At 35.2% G+C, this 17,882-nt stretch overlaps 1 long non-coding RNA gene across 1 annotated transcript in view; it reads right to left on the reverse strand.

Moving 5' to 3' along the window:
• Nucleotides 1-17,882, reverse strand: part of LOC141499831 (uncharacterized) — a 191,434-nt gene that overhangs the window by 30,129 nt on the left and 143,423 nt on the right. The window contains exon 2 of the long non-coding RNA XR_012471772.1: nucleotides 8,931-9,075. This is a non-coding gene — a long non-coding RNA (uncharacterized LOC141499831). The remainder of the gene's footprint in view (nucleotides 1-8,930; nucleotides 9,076-17,882) is intronic.

Here is a 17,882-nt window from a genome sequence, read left to right on the forward strand (position 1 = left end):
ATGGGCATCCCCTCACTTTCCAATTCTCTGCCACTACAAAAAGGGCAGCTATGAATATTTTGGAGCAATATTTTGGAGCATGTAGAACTTTTCCCTTTTTGTAATTTCTTCTTGATATAGACCTAGAATTGGAATTGCTGGGTCAAGGGGTATTAACAGTTTTATTGCTCTTTGGGCATAGTTCCATATTGATCTCTATATTTTCACATCTTAATATTTTTCTTTCTCATGGCTTTTCCCCCTTTTGTACACATGTCCGTGTACAAGATCACTTGTTGTCTTGGGGAGGGAGGGAGAAAAATGTGGAATTCAAACTCTTTAAAAAGATGAATACTGAAAATTATCTATATATTTAACTGGAATTTTTTTAATTTTAAGGAAGATATCCTCTTTTAAGTAAATGACATAGAGATAGAGAGTCAGAGAGAAGAGGATAATATCATGAACTTTAGCATTCAAGTCATCTCTCCTTTGGAACCCTATTGTGGTATATGTTGTAACATGCTGATCTATACCTAATTTCTGTCAAGCTGCTTTCCTACTTTACAAGTAGGTTTTTGGCGGGGTTGATCAAATAAGGGGTTCTTTCCTAAATGATGTACATTTTGCATTTGTAAAGCAGTGAGTTACTGAGTTCTATACCATATAGTTCTAATGACTGCTCCTTTTGGGGAAGCACTATTCGCTCTTTGTGGATAACCTTTTTTCATTAGTTTCTTTAATAATCTATATCTTTTTTATAAAAATGTTTTAATGGGGTTAAGTGACTTGCCCAAGGTCACACAGGCAGTTATTAAGTGTCTGAGATCAAATTTGAACTCAGGTCCTCCTGACTACAGGGTTGATGCTCTATCCACTGTGCTGCCTAGTTGCCCCCAATCCAGATCTTTTTTTTAATGAACTTTTATTATTTTATCTTTATCTAAAATATCCTTTAAATAATTTAATTGAAATAGCATAAAAACTATAAATTAACTTAGATAGTATTATGAGAGCAATTCAGTCAAGAGTACTGAATATCACTCTGCATTGAAGTTATTCTTTATTTCTTTGAGGAATATTTTGTAACTTAATTAATGTATCTTTTAAAGATGGATCCTTATATATTATATATGTTTTGAAGTGATTAGGGATAGAATTTCCCTTCTATTACTGTCTCTTGGAAGTTATTTTTAATCATGTAGAATTTTTATTGATTTTTGAAGAATTATATTATGACTGTCAATGCTGCCGGAGCTATTGTCTCAATTAATATCTTTGCTCACTCCCTAGAATTTTCCAAGGAATCCATTATATTATCAGCAAATAGGGAAATTTGTATCCCTTCTTTACATATTTTTATATTTTTAATTTTTCTTTCATCAATTTGCTATCATTAACATTTTCATAAATCTGTCAAATAATAGGAAGGAGAATAGGCTTCTTTAGTGTATCTATATTGTATATGAAGGTTGATTTGTGTTTTAGCTATGTTTTATGTCCCTTTATGTCTCTACTTTATAGAATATTGTTTCTTGTTGGACTTTTTAAAATATGATTTATTATGTTGATTGCTTTCTGAATGCAGAATCATCCATACATTTCTATAATGAATCCAACTTGTCTATGATACTTTCTTAAATGATCACTTTAGTGTATTTGACAGATTTTTACTTAAAATATTTGAATTTATATTCATTAATTATATCAGTTTATAATTCTCCTGTGTTTATCCTTCCCTGTTTTAGCTATTGGGTTATTATTTGTTTCATATAGGAAATCTGATAGGGTGCTCTCAGTTTTTGAGAATAATTTGTGTACTTTGGGTACTAATTGTCTTTTAAAGTTTTAAAAAATTCTCCCATGAATCCATTATGGTTTGATCAAAAATTGCCAGGGGGATAGTTTAATTAAGTCTCTTATGACTTTTTGTCTGATATCTCATATTACTGATAAATACCAATTTAAAAGTCCATATGTTTTTTCTTCAATGATGTTTAGATATGCCTACAACATCTTTGACACGTCCAGTTTTTTATTTTGTTTTTTCAATGCAATTTTAAGACTTTAGCATTATCCTTATTGAATGTCATCTGAGATTTAATTCACTGAGCCTATAGAACATCTTTTTGCATACTAATTCTTTAGCCCAACATTCTAGTGTTTTCTTAATTGCCAGGATTGGACCTTTGATTCAGAATTTTTAAATTCTATACAGAGAGTTTATCTTAAAAATCTGAAAAAATATATGGCAAACTACAATGTGGTGAGTAATAAAATAATATATGTTATTAATGAGGAAGAGATCTCTTCCAAATAGGAGAATTGAAAGCAGTTGAGAAATTTGGAGCTGGAAGTCAGGAGAGATAGATTCTTAAGCAATACAATATCTAGACAAGATTGGTATTTTAGGAAAAATTAATTTGTTTGGGATGGGCTCAGGGTGAAATCTGTCCAGTTTTGGAATGAACAGGGAAGGCTTTACAGAGGACACAAGCCTTAAAGGATAGGTGGTATTTAGATCAATGTTGAGAGAGAAGGAAGAAAGGAATATTAGTGGTAGGCATGTTTTAGGGACAATGATCTGTCAGGTTTGACTGGAGTAAGCAGTTCTTTCAAGGAAGGAAAGGAGCATATGTCTGTTCCATTTTTTTAAAATAAAAAGCTGTCTGATTTAAAGAAAAAAAAATCTTACAATTACAGCTGTTCAGAAGTAGTTTGTTTTTATAAGTTCCCCCTTTAGAATATGAACTTCTTTTTCTTTGTATTCTCAGTATTTAGCACATAATAAAACCCTTAATAAATTTTAGTAGCGTTATAAAAATGTGATGAATAAGTTATCTATACCTTATCCAATTACCCTGTGATTTTTTTTTTACAAAACCATTTCATCCAAGCACTTCATGTTAAAGTGATAACTCTGCTGAGGGCAAGAATAGGATCTTATCTAAACTTTATTTTTGCCTTATTGTCCAGACTAATCCTCATGGAATATTGGTAATTGCTATGTACATTTGTTCATTGGATGAGTAAATGAATGAATGAAAAATAAGATGAACAGAGAGATCATTTCCTCCTCCAGTGCAATTAGATGAGAGAAAAGGGTAAATCAAATTTCAATCTTTTCTAGGAATTTCTTTTTTTTTTTTTAGTTTTTTTTGTAAGGCAATGGAGTTAAGTGACTTGCCCAAGGTCACACAGCTAGGTAATTATTAAGTGTCTGAGGCCAGATTTGAACTCAGGTTCCTCTGACTCCAGGGTCTTGATCTATCCACTGCATCACCTAGCTGCTCCCCCCCTAGGAATTTCTCATTGGAGGAGCTTCTTGAGAGATAGGGTGGGCTTTAAAGGGTAAGTGATGGAGAGACATCAATACTTCAGTGACCCTTAATAACAAAGGTTATTAAGTCGTAAATTTAGAGATAAAGTTGAGGCTCAGGTTGAGTTGAGGCCCCCCCAAAAGCTGGCATAAGGTACAATATTAATGAGAGAAAATTAAGGAGGAATTCAGAAAAGATCCTCAGATCCAGTAACCTTAGCATGAAGTGTCAGCATTATGATCTAACTTTTGAAGTGTTAGTATTGTTAACAAATAGGAAGGAGTGGCGGGTACTACCTTTGATTTTCTAGGTATCTTATTAAGGGATGCAGAAGATGTTAAATGTGAGTACTAAATCCCTGCTCTGACACTCAGTACTCTTCCATGAATATATATAATACAAAGAAACACAGGAATACACAGGAAAAGTCATCCAGGAGCATTTGATCCTCAGCTGCGCTGGTCTGACTAGAATAAGTCTCTATTTCTGTTTCTGTCTCTCCTTTCTTCCTCCCTTCCTTCTTTCCTTCCTTCCTTCTTTCCTTCCTTCCTTCCTTCCTTCCTTCCTTCCTTGCTTCTTTTCAATTAGCACCTCAAGCATAGCAAATTATCCCACCAATCTCATGCCACCCTAAATGTTTTGACTCTCCCAGTTCCTATTTTTCCTTTTGCCTTAGATATTAGAGCCTTAATTTTTCAGGATTTTGACTCATTTAAGACACTAGTTGGATATGACAGTTCCACTGCCGAACCTATTAAGAAAAATGAGAAGGGTTGTAATACAAAAGACTTCAGAATACTCTAAGACATATTTGAATTTCAGGATAATGTAGAGGTTAGTTTGGCTGACTTTTGAAAGTTTCCTAGCTGTGATAAAAAAAAAATGCCTTAAATATGAAAACCAGAATAGGCACAAGTAGAAAGCCATCAGATTTCTACTCAACCATGATGGGTTGCTGAGAAAAGAAGACCAAGGTTAATATAAGAAATAAGGAAAATAGAATGGAAAAACCTTCATTAAGGACACGAAAATTTTAAATGAAGGTCCATGAAGCAAGGTCATTGTGGGGATAATTTGTGAAATGATGAGGTACCATAGTCCAAAATCACTCTCTGATGGCATACTTTGGTGTATTAACTCTGAGCAACCCAGTAGCTTTTAAAAAGCACATCATGGAAATGCAGGGTTCTGACTTATATTCTACTGAAAAAAAAATTACTGGGAGAGGAAGGAGAGCTCACCAATATAATTAAAGGATTGTGAGTATAAAGCTCAGTGCAGAAGGCTAGTACTTCCTGAGAGACAGTATAATTAAAGCCCAGTAGATTAAAATTCCTTAAAGGGATGAATAATACAAAGATTAAGGAACATCTGATATGGCTTCATGAAAGACTGCTCAAAGATTTATAAGCAAAGGATAAATCTGTCCTGGAAAGAGAAAAGAGGAAAATGTAGCTTTATCAGTCACATCTTGCAAACGAAAGTAAAGTAGGTAAAAATGTAGAGCTGGCTATAATCACAAGAGGCTCCAGAATGACTTTTTATAAATACATTAAGGGAAAAGAAAGAGAAAATCAGCTTTGAGTAAGTGAGGAAGGTTTGACTGCTTGTAAGGTGTCTAGGGGACTTTGGAAGTCAAATTTCTTCCCTCAGCTGGTTTTTATCACAGACAAAAATGAGCAAAGAAACTCAGTGTAATTAGGAAGTAATGAAGAAGTCAGGAGAAGCTATTGACCAAAGAGCTGACAAGGGAATAGATAAAAAAAAATTTAAACAAAACTAAATGAGTAGAACTGAATACCCCATATCCCTGGGTCTTAAGGGAATCTCCCACTACACTTAATGAACTCGTTATTACTAGAAAATGTGTCAACAAGATGTTGTCTCAGAAGACCAAAGAATAAAAGGAATTGAAGTTAGTATCTGAGAAGGTAAGAAGAGAGATCATGGGAAAAGACATTTGGGAAATGGGTTAGCAATTAGTGGACAGAGAATAGAAAAGATCAGTTAGATCTTGCTATGAGTCCAGCTACAAATTCAACAGGAAATTATTAAATACTTTCAGTGTGAAAAATATTCTGCTAGTCAACTTAAGAAAAAGACAATTCCTGACCTTGTGTAGAGGGTGATAAGGCACATATGTAGATAATGATATAATAATAATAACACAATAAGCAATAGGCTCATTGGAAAAGTACAAAGTAAATGCTCAATGAGATTCAAAGAGATTTTATTACTTTTGAGGATCAGGGAAATGATCTTGAAAGAAGTGACATTGGAGAGGTGTTTCAATGGATAGAAATTCAAAAGAAATAATAATTATGTTATATTATGTGATTGTACAGGAACAGGAATGCAAATGGCATGATTGGGGACTACAAGATGGAATACAATTTGACTGCAATCTACAGTTTCCTAGTGGAGAGTACTATGAAATCAATCAATCAACAAGTATTTATTAAATGCCTTGTATATACCAGTCATTGCCCTGGATCCTGAGATATGACTTTAACAGGAAATTTATAGCCATCTCAGTGCATTCATTCATATATTAATCTAACAAATAATTATTAAGAACCCTCCATCTATATGTCTTGTAGGAAGACTCAAAGGTAAATTTGGTCTCTCCCTTCAAAAGCACATAGTAGGTTTTCATCAAGCAAATGCTGATCATGACTATAAATACAATTGAGTGTAAGCTCATTGAGAACAGGGCTTGCTTCACATTTGTTCTATTAACCCAAGTCCCAACATTATTTCACACACACACACACACACACACACACACACACACACACACACACAAACACACAAACACACAAACACACACCTCTTTCTTCTCTATCTGCATTCCAGAAGCCTCCCTTTGGTAGTTTTCATCTTCCCCTGAATACTGATACCATCATTTCCCAAACTGTGTTCTATGGAATTTTGAACATGAATAGGGAGGGCTTCTCTAAGAACATTTTGGTTCAAACAATATTTGGATATATACTCACATATGAAATTCAGATGTTTCAAATTTTTGAACTAAAATATTAACTATGAAATGAAATACATTCAAAAAATTCTATTATCTATGGCAATTCTTTCATGTGAAAATAGCACTAATTCCTTCCATTTTGCCCCCATTTTCCATAATATTAATGCCTCCAAACAAACATTGATTAGTAATATCAATAGATTTCAAGCCATAAATATTCTCTAGTTGTGTTTCTTAACTTTTTTTTATGCTATGGACTCTTATGGCAGTCTCATGAAACTTACTGATCTTAGAATATTTTAAATGTATAAAATACAAAGGATTGCAAAGAGAAACTAATTATATTTATATGCATTCACAATTAAATACACATGTATACATGTGTTGTGTTTCTACATTTATGAATAAAATACACACATATCACATAAATGTACACATCACATGGACATACTTTTTACATATGTGTTCATGAATCTTGGGTTAAGATATACTACCCTAGAAGCAGGCTAGCTTTCTGGACAAAAATGTTGGACTTGGCATCAGTAAAGGCTAGGCAAGGCTTTTTATGCTTTCTAGCTGGGTGACCCTGGATAAGTCATTTAGTTCCAATTATTTTTTCATTTGATGATATTAACACCTATAGAACCTGTTTCAAAGGGCCTACTTTGAAATGCAAATGAAATAATGTATGTAAAGTGCTTTGCTATTTTATTCTACTATATAGTGATTGTTATTTCTTGACCATACATTCTAATAAACTTGTACTATTGATTTGATACTTAATAAGTATATTCTAGTTTGAGAGAGTTCCCATAGAGTTATTTAAATTGTTATTTTTTGCTGTTTTTAGTTATCGTCTGGCTGTTAAGGCAGAGATCTTATAGTACGTTAATTTAGAGAGCACTTTTGCAGATCCTTATGAAAAATCATAGAATTCTACATGAGATTATGGAATACAGTTCTCTCAGTTTACAGATAAGGAGAGGAAACCAGGTGAATTAACTGCCATTGCTTAAGGGTCCAACTGGTTAATACAATTATTGTGAATAATAAATTGGGTGAAATGAATTCTCACTGCCCCATTGAGCTACAAATAATTACCGTATTTTAAATAGTGTGATCATATGTGGGATTATTATTAGTAGTAGTAGTAGTAGTATCATTATCATTATTATTTGTTATTGTTGCTGTTGAGTCATATCCAACTTTTTGTTTCCCCATGGACCTGGTCTATGGAATTTTCCCTACAAAGATACTGGATTATTTTGCCATTTCCTTCTCCAGTTTTACCCAGGCAGGGGATGTGACTTGTCTTAGGATCATGCAGCTAATAAATGCCTTGGGTCAGATTTGAAGACTACCTTTCTGACTCCAGGTCTAGAGTTCTTTCCCCCGTAACATCTATCTGCCCCATGTGATCCCCATTATAATCACTGGGACTTAATATAGTATAACTGTGACAATAAATACCAAAGCTAGGAGTGGAAACTACAAATTCCAAATTCAGTTTTCTTCTTACCTCGGCATTGTGGGGAGGTAATAGAAGGAGACTCATTCCCATTATATAGATGGGCAAAATGTTCATCGTCCTGAGTTCCACAAAGCAAAGTGGCAGAGATGAACCCTGAACTTAGGTGTCCTGATAATAGTCTAAAGGTCCATATGCCCTACAGAAGTCTCTCTACAACCAAAATCATTTGAAAGGTTCCACAGATTACATTTTTTAAAGGATTTTGCTCATATCTGTGTAGTGGGGATGAAAGAGACAGAATTTTTTTTTTTAATTTAAGACCTTCAAATATATGATGGTCAATTCTTCTATTAGAAGGGGAAAGTTTTTATGCTTAATCCTTTTGGTATCCTTGAAGTCTCCCCTCACAACATGCATCAAAACTGGCACAAGTCACCACTGGTTTATATACTAGAAGGAGATCAATACCTTATAGGACTATTTAATTCTCCTAGGGACATCAGTTCTTATTCCTGGACACAACCAGTCATTTCATCAATTAATCAGAATTCATTTCATGTCCTTGGACAAAACTAAGAAAGAATATGGAGTGGGGAAGGACTGGGAGCTAAAATGAGGGAGGAAATCTGGTAGGCACCCAGGGCTTCTATTGTTTAACCTAACACTTTTCAAGCCTTTGTTTGTTTGTTTTAATTGGGAGGAGCTAGTTGCCTGAAGGGATTTCAGGCAGAGTAATCCTTTCAGCTACAGGATGCAAAATCAAAAGTGACTACACTAGAATCCTGGATGGTTAATAATTGGGCTACTGAGACAGAACATTTATTATATAAGTTAATTTTTTTAATTTCTAATAGACATTTGTGATATACATTTGTCAGTATCCTGAGGGTAAAAATTGGTAAAAGTACAGTTGTGCCCTACTGTAAAAATGAGGTCAGGACAAAGAAACAAACAGAAAGACAGGTAAAGGAGGAGGAGAGGAACCATAAACTGACAAACAAATCAAGTCAACAAGCAATTATTGAGTGCCTACTGTGTTCCAGATATTAAAGTGTGTCAGCTAGGTGGTACAATGGATAGAATCTTAGAGTCAGTACCATGGAAGTTCAGATCCAACCTCAGACACTTAACACTTACTAGTTGTGTGATTTTGGACAAACCGCTTAACCCTAATTACCTCACATCCAGAGCAACCTTCAGTTGTCCTGATTCATATATGGTCCATGGACCCAGATGACTCCGGAGGAGAAAGTAGGTTGGCGACTTAGCACAGCACCCAGTCATTCAAATCCAATTCATGTGCTGGTCATGGCATCACCTCCCTGAAGGATAAACATTATCATCATTTTAAATACTGAGTATGCAAATAAAGGCAAAAACATTTCTTGTCTTCAAGATGTTCACAGTCCAATAGACACAGACTTGGATGGACAGACAGACAGAACAAGAGAAAGAGGGAGACAGACAAATGGAAAGGAGATGGAAAATACACAGAGAAGAGAGTATTAAAGAGAGAGTCAAAGAAAGACAAAGATAGAGAGGAGAGACAGGCAAAGACAGAGAAAGACAGACAGAGAGACAGACATATGGAAACAGACAAACAGAGAGACACAGAACCAGAGACAAAGAGACAGAGAAAGAAAGAGAGAGAGAAAGTCAGAGAGGAGAAATAGACAGAGACATACACAAAGAGACAGAGACAGTCAAAAGGACAGAGATAGAGACACAGACAGACAGAGATTAAGTTGGGATAAAGGAGAGGGAGAGAGAGACAGAGACAGAGACAAAAAGATAAAGACAAAGGGACAGAAATAAGAGCACAGTCACTGAAAAGTGCTACCTAAAAGATTTTCATACTATTTTTAAGATGCAAACTGGAACTTTTCCATTAGTCTTGGAATGTCCTGCTCCTGTCATGGTCTTATTCTTCATGGTTTCTTTAGCACTGAAAGGCAGTGTGCTAAATCTAATGAGAGGAAGCTAGAGTCAAATAGATTTTAGTTGAATATAAAAAGGATGAAATGGACTGACCCAGGAGATAGTGAACTCTCAATCTCTGGAGATCTTCAACTGGAGAGTATTAATAACTTGCTAAAGATGTTGGCAGGGGATTTGTGCCTCAGGCAAGAGTTTAGATATGGATGATAAAAAACATTTATAAAATTCTTCCATGTATAGAGTACTATGCTCAACTGTTGGAAACACTTTCACCTTTGTTGTCTGTTCCTCCTTCTCAAAGAGGATCATGACATCAGGGATATGTTAGCATGACATGCAAGTGAATTAGATTTGAGAGAGGAAGGACTGTGCAAAATCAATGCTACAAATTCTAGATAAGACTGGATGCTTGTCCTCAGGTATCTTAGAATTAGGGAGGTAGCAATGAGGACTTAGACCAAGATAGTAATATTGTGAAAACAGAAGCAGAGACAAAGACAGAAAGAGACAGAGAGACATAGACAGAAGCAGAGAGGGAGGAGATAGGGACAGAGAGACAAAGATACATAGAGAAATGGAGACAGACCAAAACTGACGGACAGAGAAAGGCAAAGAGAAACAGAGAAAGAGAATAGTGATGATATGATCAGATGTGTGTTTAAAGATTGTATTGACAACTCTGAAAATTAGGCAGGAGAAAGGAGAAACAAGAAGCAGTGAAGTGGACTATTGTAATAATCTAGATAAGAGATGATATTGATTTCTGTTTTCTTAAGGACTAACCTAGATCACCATTAAGATTCATCATTAGAAGTATGATTATTGGGACAGCTAGGAGGAGCAGTAGATAGAGCACTCACCCTGGAGTCAAGAGGACTTGAGTTCAAATTTGACCTCAGACACTTAATAATTATCTAGCTGTGTGACCTTGGGCAAGTCACTTAACCCTACTACCTTGCAAAAAAACAAAAACAAAGGGGGCGACTAGGTGGCACAGGGGATAGAGCACTGGCCCTGGAGTCAGGAGTACCTGAGTTCAATTCCGGCCTCAGACACTTAATAATTACCTAGCTGTGTGGCCTTGGGCAAGCCACTTAAACCCCTTGCCTTGCAAAAAATAAAAAAAAAAGTCTGATTATTTAATGATGGATTCTTTGACTATGGTTGTCCATGAAATATGTCTATTTCCAAAGAAAAAATCTCCTGAGGCATTCATGGGTCAAAACTAAATGACCAAATTAAAAGAGAGGTTCTTTTTGACCTATATGGAGGTTGAAGATTTCAAACCTAGTATTTTATGGTATACAAAGTGACTTTTTAAAACCCATCAGCCCAATGTAGCAGATTTATCCCTAGTGTCTTCTGATTTATAGCTTAAGTCCCAAAGTGACCCTGATATTTCTCAACTGATGATTTTACTGGATTGGCAATGGGAAGAGTGGATTATGTGAAGATGTAGCCCTCTTGGAAGCTCTTGTCCTTTTAAAACTTCTGATGAGCTTTCTAGGCAGGAACAGAAGTGAAAACACCAGAAAAAAAATGTCCCTCCCCACCTATTTCAGGCAACTGTCCAGGTATCCCCAGGAATGAGAGTGGTCTTTGAGAGGCTCCAACCTACCTATGAAAGAGTGGATTTGTCACCATAACTCTTATGAAGATAATTATTTTATTCAGAAACTCCCTCAATATGAAGAAGCACCATGAAAGAGAGGAAAAAACAATGACCTAGGAATCAAGACACTTGGTTTCTAGTCTTGGTTCTGCTATTAAGTAGCCCTGTGGTCAAAAAATACCTCCTCTAGGGTGGCTAGGTTGCGTAGTGGATAAAGCACGGGCCTTGGAGTCAGGAGTACCTGGGTTCAAATCAGGTCTCAGACACTTAATAATTACCTAGCTGTGTGGCCTTGGGCAAGCCACTTAACCCTGTTTGCCTTGCAAAAACCTAAAGATAAATAAATAAATAAACAAACAAACAAATAAATAAATACCTCCTCTGGCCTCAATTTTCCCATCTGTGAAATTAGAGGGTTGGATCAAAATCCCTTCCAACTCCCATTCTATGTTTTAAGGAAGTGTCCATCTGTAAAGTTTTTTTTTTTTAGGTTTTTGTAAGGCAAACGGGGTTAAGTGGCTTGCCCAAGGCCACACAGCTAGGTAATTATTAAGTGTCTGAGACCGGATTTGAACCCAGGTACTCCTGACTCCAAGGCCCGTGCTTTATCCACTACGCAACCTAGCCACCCCCAACATCGGTAAAGTTTTGCTTTGAATTCTAAAGTCCTTTCTCTATGTTCTAAGGTCCCTTCCAGCTCTAACTATTCATGTTTTAATATCTCCATCTAAGATCCATTCAAGGTCTTAATTATGAATGAAAAAATTTCCAAATTTGACCCTAACTCATAAGTCAACATTATTAGTTTCCTTTGTTGCAAAAGAAAGAAACAAATTTTTGTCAATAATAGGGATTGGATAAGAAGGAACTAGAGAGATCGAGAATTTCAACTCCCTCAGTTTACATATCAGAAAATGGTGTCTGAGAGCTAAAGTAACTTGCCAAAAGTATCTTCTTGGAAGCAGGTAACACCATCAATAGAGTGTTGGACATGGAATCAGGAATATTCAAGATCAAATTCAGTCTCAGACACTTATTACCTATGTGACCATGAAGCCATTCAAACTTCATCAGTGTCAGTTTCATCAACTATAGAATAAAAATAATAATAGCACCAATCTCACAGGCTTATTGTGAAAACCAAATGAATTAATATTAAGAGTGCTTAGTCTAGTCATTAGTAGTTGATTAATAAATCCTTCCTTCCTTCCTTCCTTCCTTCCTTCCTTCCTTCCTTCCTTCCTTTGGTCCTTTCTACCTTCCCTACAAAGTAAAATACTGCTAAGAAACACGAATAGAATCCAGATCTTGTTCTTTCTACTATCTCATCCTTCCTCTTAATTGAATTTATGTATCTTCCAGATGTACTTAACCCCTGCTTAATAAGTTTTAATAATATTAATAATTGCCATATTTGATATAAATATTAATTAATTAATTCATATTAACAATTAATTAACCAATATTAATAATTATCTTATTTGATCCTTACCACAATCTCATGGGGTAGGTTATGAGAACATTATTTTTAAATTTTATAAATGAAGAAACTGGAAGATGGAGAAGTCAGGCACTGTTTTAAGCTCAACTGGCTTTCCCTAAGAACCAACAAAAATCAAAGTCTCAACAGATTTTTAATCAACAGGACCCACAAAGAACATAGGGGCCATCTTCCAGCAAGATCTGTTATGGGAGACCTCAGGGCAGAGAGCAGAGACCCAACACACAGGCAACAGGGTGAAGCAGGGGACTAACCTGAGCATCTCAGTAATGCGAATAGAAGCCTTTACTGTGGGCATGTTGGGCAAACTAGGAGAGTCCAAAGCAGATGCCCAGGACACCCATTTAGTAAGTGTGGTTGGTCTGTATGACTTGAACTATGAGTTCTTGGTGGTCCTGGAGGAGCCCCATGGCTGTGGGAAGGCCTGGCTTTCTCTAATACAAATATAGAAATAGCCCCAGGTATTCTCCCTTTCTCCAAGCCCTGGTATGGACTGCAGGGCTGACCATGCAGAGAGACCTGGACAGCCCAGGGATTGGGTGTGTGAGGACAGCCCAGATCCAGCCCCAGGCTTAGGGAGTGGACCAGCTGACACTCCCCCCAATCCTCAACACAGACAATCAGGTTCCTTACTAGTTGATCTACTGGGTAAGCTCTGGAGATTGTGATTCCTGTAAGCAATGTCTCAAGGGTACTCAGCACCAAAGACCTGTGAACCAGCCCTTCTCCCAACAAAGGACCCTTGAGAGAGTTAACATCCCCAAATGAAAAAAGGCCAATGCAAAACAGGGTCTATTGAATGTTACCCTGGTGATACTAGTTCAGAAAAGGAAGGGAAAAAAAGGTACTACAAGTGAAGCTTCAGAAAAGAAGATGAATTGATGTTCAGACCAGGAAGACTTCTTAGAAATGATAAAAAAGAAATTTAAAAATCAAATGGAAAAATTGGGAAAAGACAAGCAAGAGATAACACCTTGCAAGAGGAAATAAAAAACATCCTTCAACAAAAAATGACAAAAGAAAACAAAGCATTCAAAAATACAATTGAACAAATGCAAAAATAAAATAATTCTCTCAAAAACACAGTTGGGTAAGTGGAAAAAGATAACATCTCCTGTAACAATAGAATTGACCAAGTAGAAAAGGAGATGCAAAAGCTAAATGGAGAAAACACTTCTGAAAAAATGGATTGATATTGGTTGGAAGTAAATGACTTTATGAGATGCCAAAAATCTTCTGAATAAAATTTAAAAAATGAAAAATAGAAAAAATGTAAAATATCTCATTGGTTACATAACTGACCTGGAAAATAGATCCAGGAGAAAAAATTTAAGAATCATAGGACTACTTGAAAACTTTGTTCACAAAAAAGAACCTAGATCAATTCTTCAGGATATACTTTTTTTTGTTTTTAGTTTTTTGTTTTTTTTTTTTTATGCAAGGCAGTGTGGTTAGTGGCTTGCCCCAGGTCACACAGCTAGGTAATTATTAAGTGCCTGAGGCTGGATTTGAACTCAGGTACTCCTGACTCCAGGGCTGGTGCTCTATCCACTGCACCATCTAACTGCCCCCTTCTTCAGGATATACTTAAGGAGAACTGCCCTGATATCTTGGAATCAGAGGGCAAATTAGTCATTGAAAGAATACATTCATCTCCTCCTGAAAGGAATCCCAAAATTAAAACACCCAGGAACATTGTGGTCAAACTCCAGAATTACCAAGATCAGGGAGGAAATCATGCAAATGGCCAGAAAAAAAACTATTCAAATACCAAGCAGCCACAGTCAAGATGGCAAAAGACCTGGCTACATGAGTCATAAAGGATGGAAGGGCCTGGAATATAATATTCCAAAAAATAAGGGAGTTTGGATTAGAACCAAGAATCAACTATCCAGCAAAACTGATCCTTCTTTTTCAGGGGAAAAGATGGATAGATGATGAAATATGTAACTTTCAAACTTTCCTAATGAAAAGACCAGAATTGAACAGAAAATTTGACCTTCAAACAGGAGACTCAAGAGATACATGAAAAGGTAAAGAGCGGAAAAGAAAAACACTGCTAATCAATAAGATTAAACTGATTACATCCCTACCTGGGAGGAAGATTCTCATAACTCTTGAGAATTATAATTCTATTAGAGGGAATATAATCAAGCTGAAGGTATGGATATTCATGCTATGACCATGACTTTGATGGAATGATTTTTTTTTAAAAATTATTATTTCATTAAAAAGGGGGAGGGACTGTCAAGAGACAGGAGAAAGGAAGGGGTTGAATGGGATAACTTACATCACATGAAGAAGTGCAAAGAACCTACTGCAATAGAGGGGAAACAAGAAAATAGGTGAGAGCCATCTGAATCCTACTCTCATCAAATGTGAATCAAAGAGGGATTAATAACATAAACTCAGTTGAGTTTTGAAATTTATCTTACCTTTCAAATATTATGATAGGAAAGAGGGGGAAGGAAGGAGGGACTGAAAGAAGAGAGGTATGGAAAAAGGGAAAAGGGGCAAAAAGGAACAGTGGTGGATAGAATGGGGAAAACACATTAAGGGAGGCAGTATTCAGAAGCAAAATGCTGAGAAAGAAGCTGAAAGGGGAAAATACAGAAAGGGGAGAAAATATGGAGGGCAATAAAGAGTTAATAATTATAACTCTGGATGTAAATGCAATGAACTCTCCTTTAAAATGAAAACAATAGAAGAGAATGGATTAAGATCCTACAATATTGTGCTTGCAAGAAACACTTTTGAAGCAAAGAGATGCACACAGAGGAGAGGTAAAAAGTTGGAGCAAAATATATTATGCTTCAGTTGAAGTAGAAAAGCAGGGGTAGAAATCTATATCTCATTAGAGATCTCATAAAGAAGATAAGGAAGGAAACTAAATCCTCCCAAAAGGTACTGTAGACAATGAAGTAGTTTCAATATTAAACAGTTATGCACCAAGCAATATAGCATCCAGATTCTTAGAGGAGAAGCTAAATGAATTATAGGAAGACATAGACAACAAAACTCTACTGGTAGGGGACCTCAACCTCTCTCTCTCAGAATTAGATAAAACTAACCATAAAATACATAAAAAAAGAAGTTAAGGAGTTGAATAGAATGTTAGAAAACTTAGATATGATAGACCTCTGGAGAAAACTGAAAGAATAGAAAGGAATATACCTTTTTTTTTTCTGTTACATGGCACCTAGACAAAAACTGACTATGTATTAGGACATAAAGCCCTCATAACCAGAGTGCATTCTTTTCAGATCATGATATGGTAAAAACCATATGCAGGGGCCAGCTAGGTTGTGCAGTGGGTAGTATACTGACCCTGGAATCACAAGGATCTGAGTTAAAATCCTGCATCAGACACTTAATAATTTCCTAGCTGTGTGACCTTGGGCAAGTCACTTAACCCCATTGCTTTAAATAAATAAATATTTTTTTTAAAAACACATGTAATAAAGGGTCCTAGAGAGATAAATCTAAAAGTATTTGAAAACTAAATAACCTAATTTTAAAGAATGAGTGGATCAAACAACAAATCATATAAAGAATTTATGTGTTCATCCAAGAGAATGATAGTAACAAGAAAAGATAACAAAACTTATGAGAGCAGACCACAAACTGTATAAAGCAGTTATTAGGGAAATAATGTATCTCTAAATGTTTACATGAATAGAATAGAGAAAGAGGAGATCAATAAACTGAGTAGGCAACTAAAAATATTAGAGAAAAAAACAAATTAAAAATCTTTAATTAAATACCAAATTAGAAATTCTGAAAATTAAAGGTGAAATTAATAAAAACAGAAATCAAGAAAACTATTGAATTAACAAATAAAACCAAGAGTTGTTTTTATAAAAAATAAAATAGATAAACCTTTGGTTTATTTAAAAAAAGAAAAAAAGGAAATCAAAATACACTAGTACCAAAAATGAAAAAAAAAATGTGAATTCACCACCAATGGGGAGGAAATTAAAGTAATAATTCAGAACTATTTTGCTCAACTGTATACCAAAATTTTGATAATCTGAGTGAAACTGATTAATATTTACAAAAATATAAGTTGCTCAGGCTAAAAGAAGAGTAAATTAAATATTTAAATAACCCTATCTTAGAAAAAAATTAAGCAAGTCATCAATGAACTTCCTAAGAAAAACTCTCCACAGCCAGAATGTATTCACAAGTGAATTCTAACAGACATTCAAGGAATGATTAGTTCCTATTCTATATAAACTATTTGAAAAAATGAGTGAAGGTTTGCCAAATACCTTCTATGACTTCAATATGGTACTGATACCTAAACCAGGAATAGTCAAAACAGAGAAAGAAAATTATAGACCAACTTCCCCAATGAATATTTTTGATTTTCATCCATTTGTACACTCATTTCCAAGTAACAAAATTTCCCTCCATCCTTCCTTCCCACCCCTCTTTCCTCAGTAGGGAACAGTCAGGCTAGCATTTTACATACATATTTTGGTAACTATATTTACAAATTAGTAATTTTTTGCATGAGGAATTAGGATTAAGGGAAAGAGATACATAAGAGATAATTTTTATAAAATGTTCATTAGATCCAGTAGGGATGGTTTTTTGTCTGTGTGTTTTGTTTTGTTTTTATTCCTCTGACTGTGGATAATATAGTCCAGAAACTTTATAAACACAATTATAAAGCTCTCTCCTCACACAAATAAAGTCACACCTAAATAATTGGAAAAATCCTTCATGAATATTTTAAATAAAATTTTAGCAAAATGAATACAGCAAGTTATCACCAGGATAAAACGTTATGGATAAGCAGGATTTATGCCAGAAATGTAGGGTTGGTTCAATATTAGGAAAACTATCAGCATAATTGACCATATAAACAACAAACCTAACAGAAATCACATGACTATGTCAATAGATACTGAAAAAACTTTTGACAAATAGAACACCCATTCTTATTTAAAACACTAGAGAGCTTAGGAACAAATGTAATGTTCCTTGAAACAATATACAGCATCTATCCAAAACCACCAACAAGCATCGTGTGTAATGGGGATAAGCTACAAGCATTCCCATGAAGATCAGGG

The sequence above is a fragment of the Macrotis lagotis genome, chromosome X (genome assembly GCF_037893015.1).
Source record: "Macrotis lagotis isolate mMagLag1 chromosome X, bilby.v1.9.chrom.fasta, whole genome shotgun sequence".
Taxonomy (NCBI): Eukaryota; Metazoa; Chordata; class Mammalia; order Peramelemorphia; family Peramelidae; genus Macrotis; species Macrotis lagotis.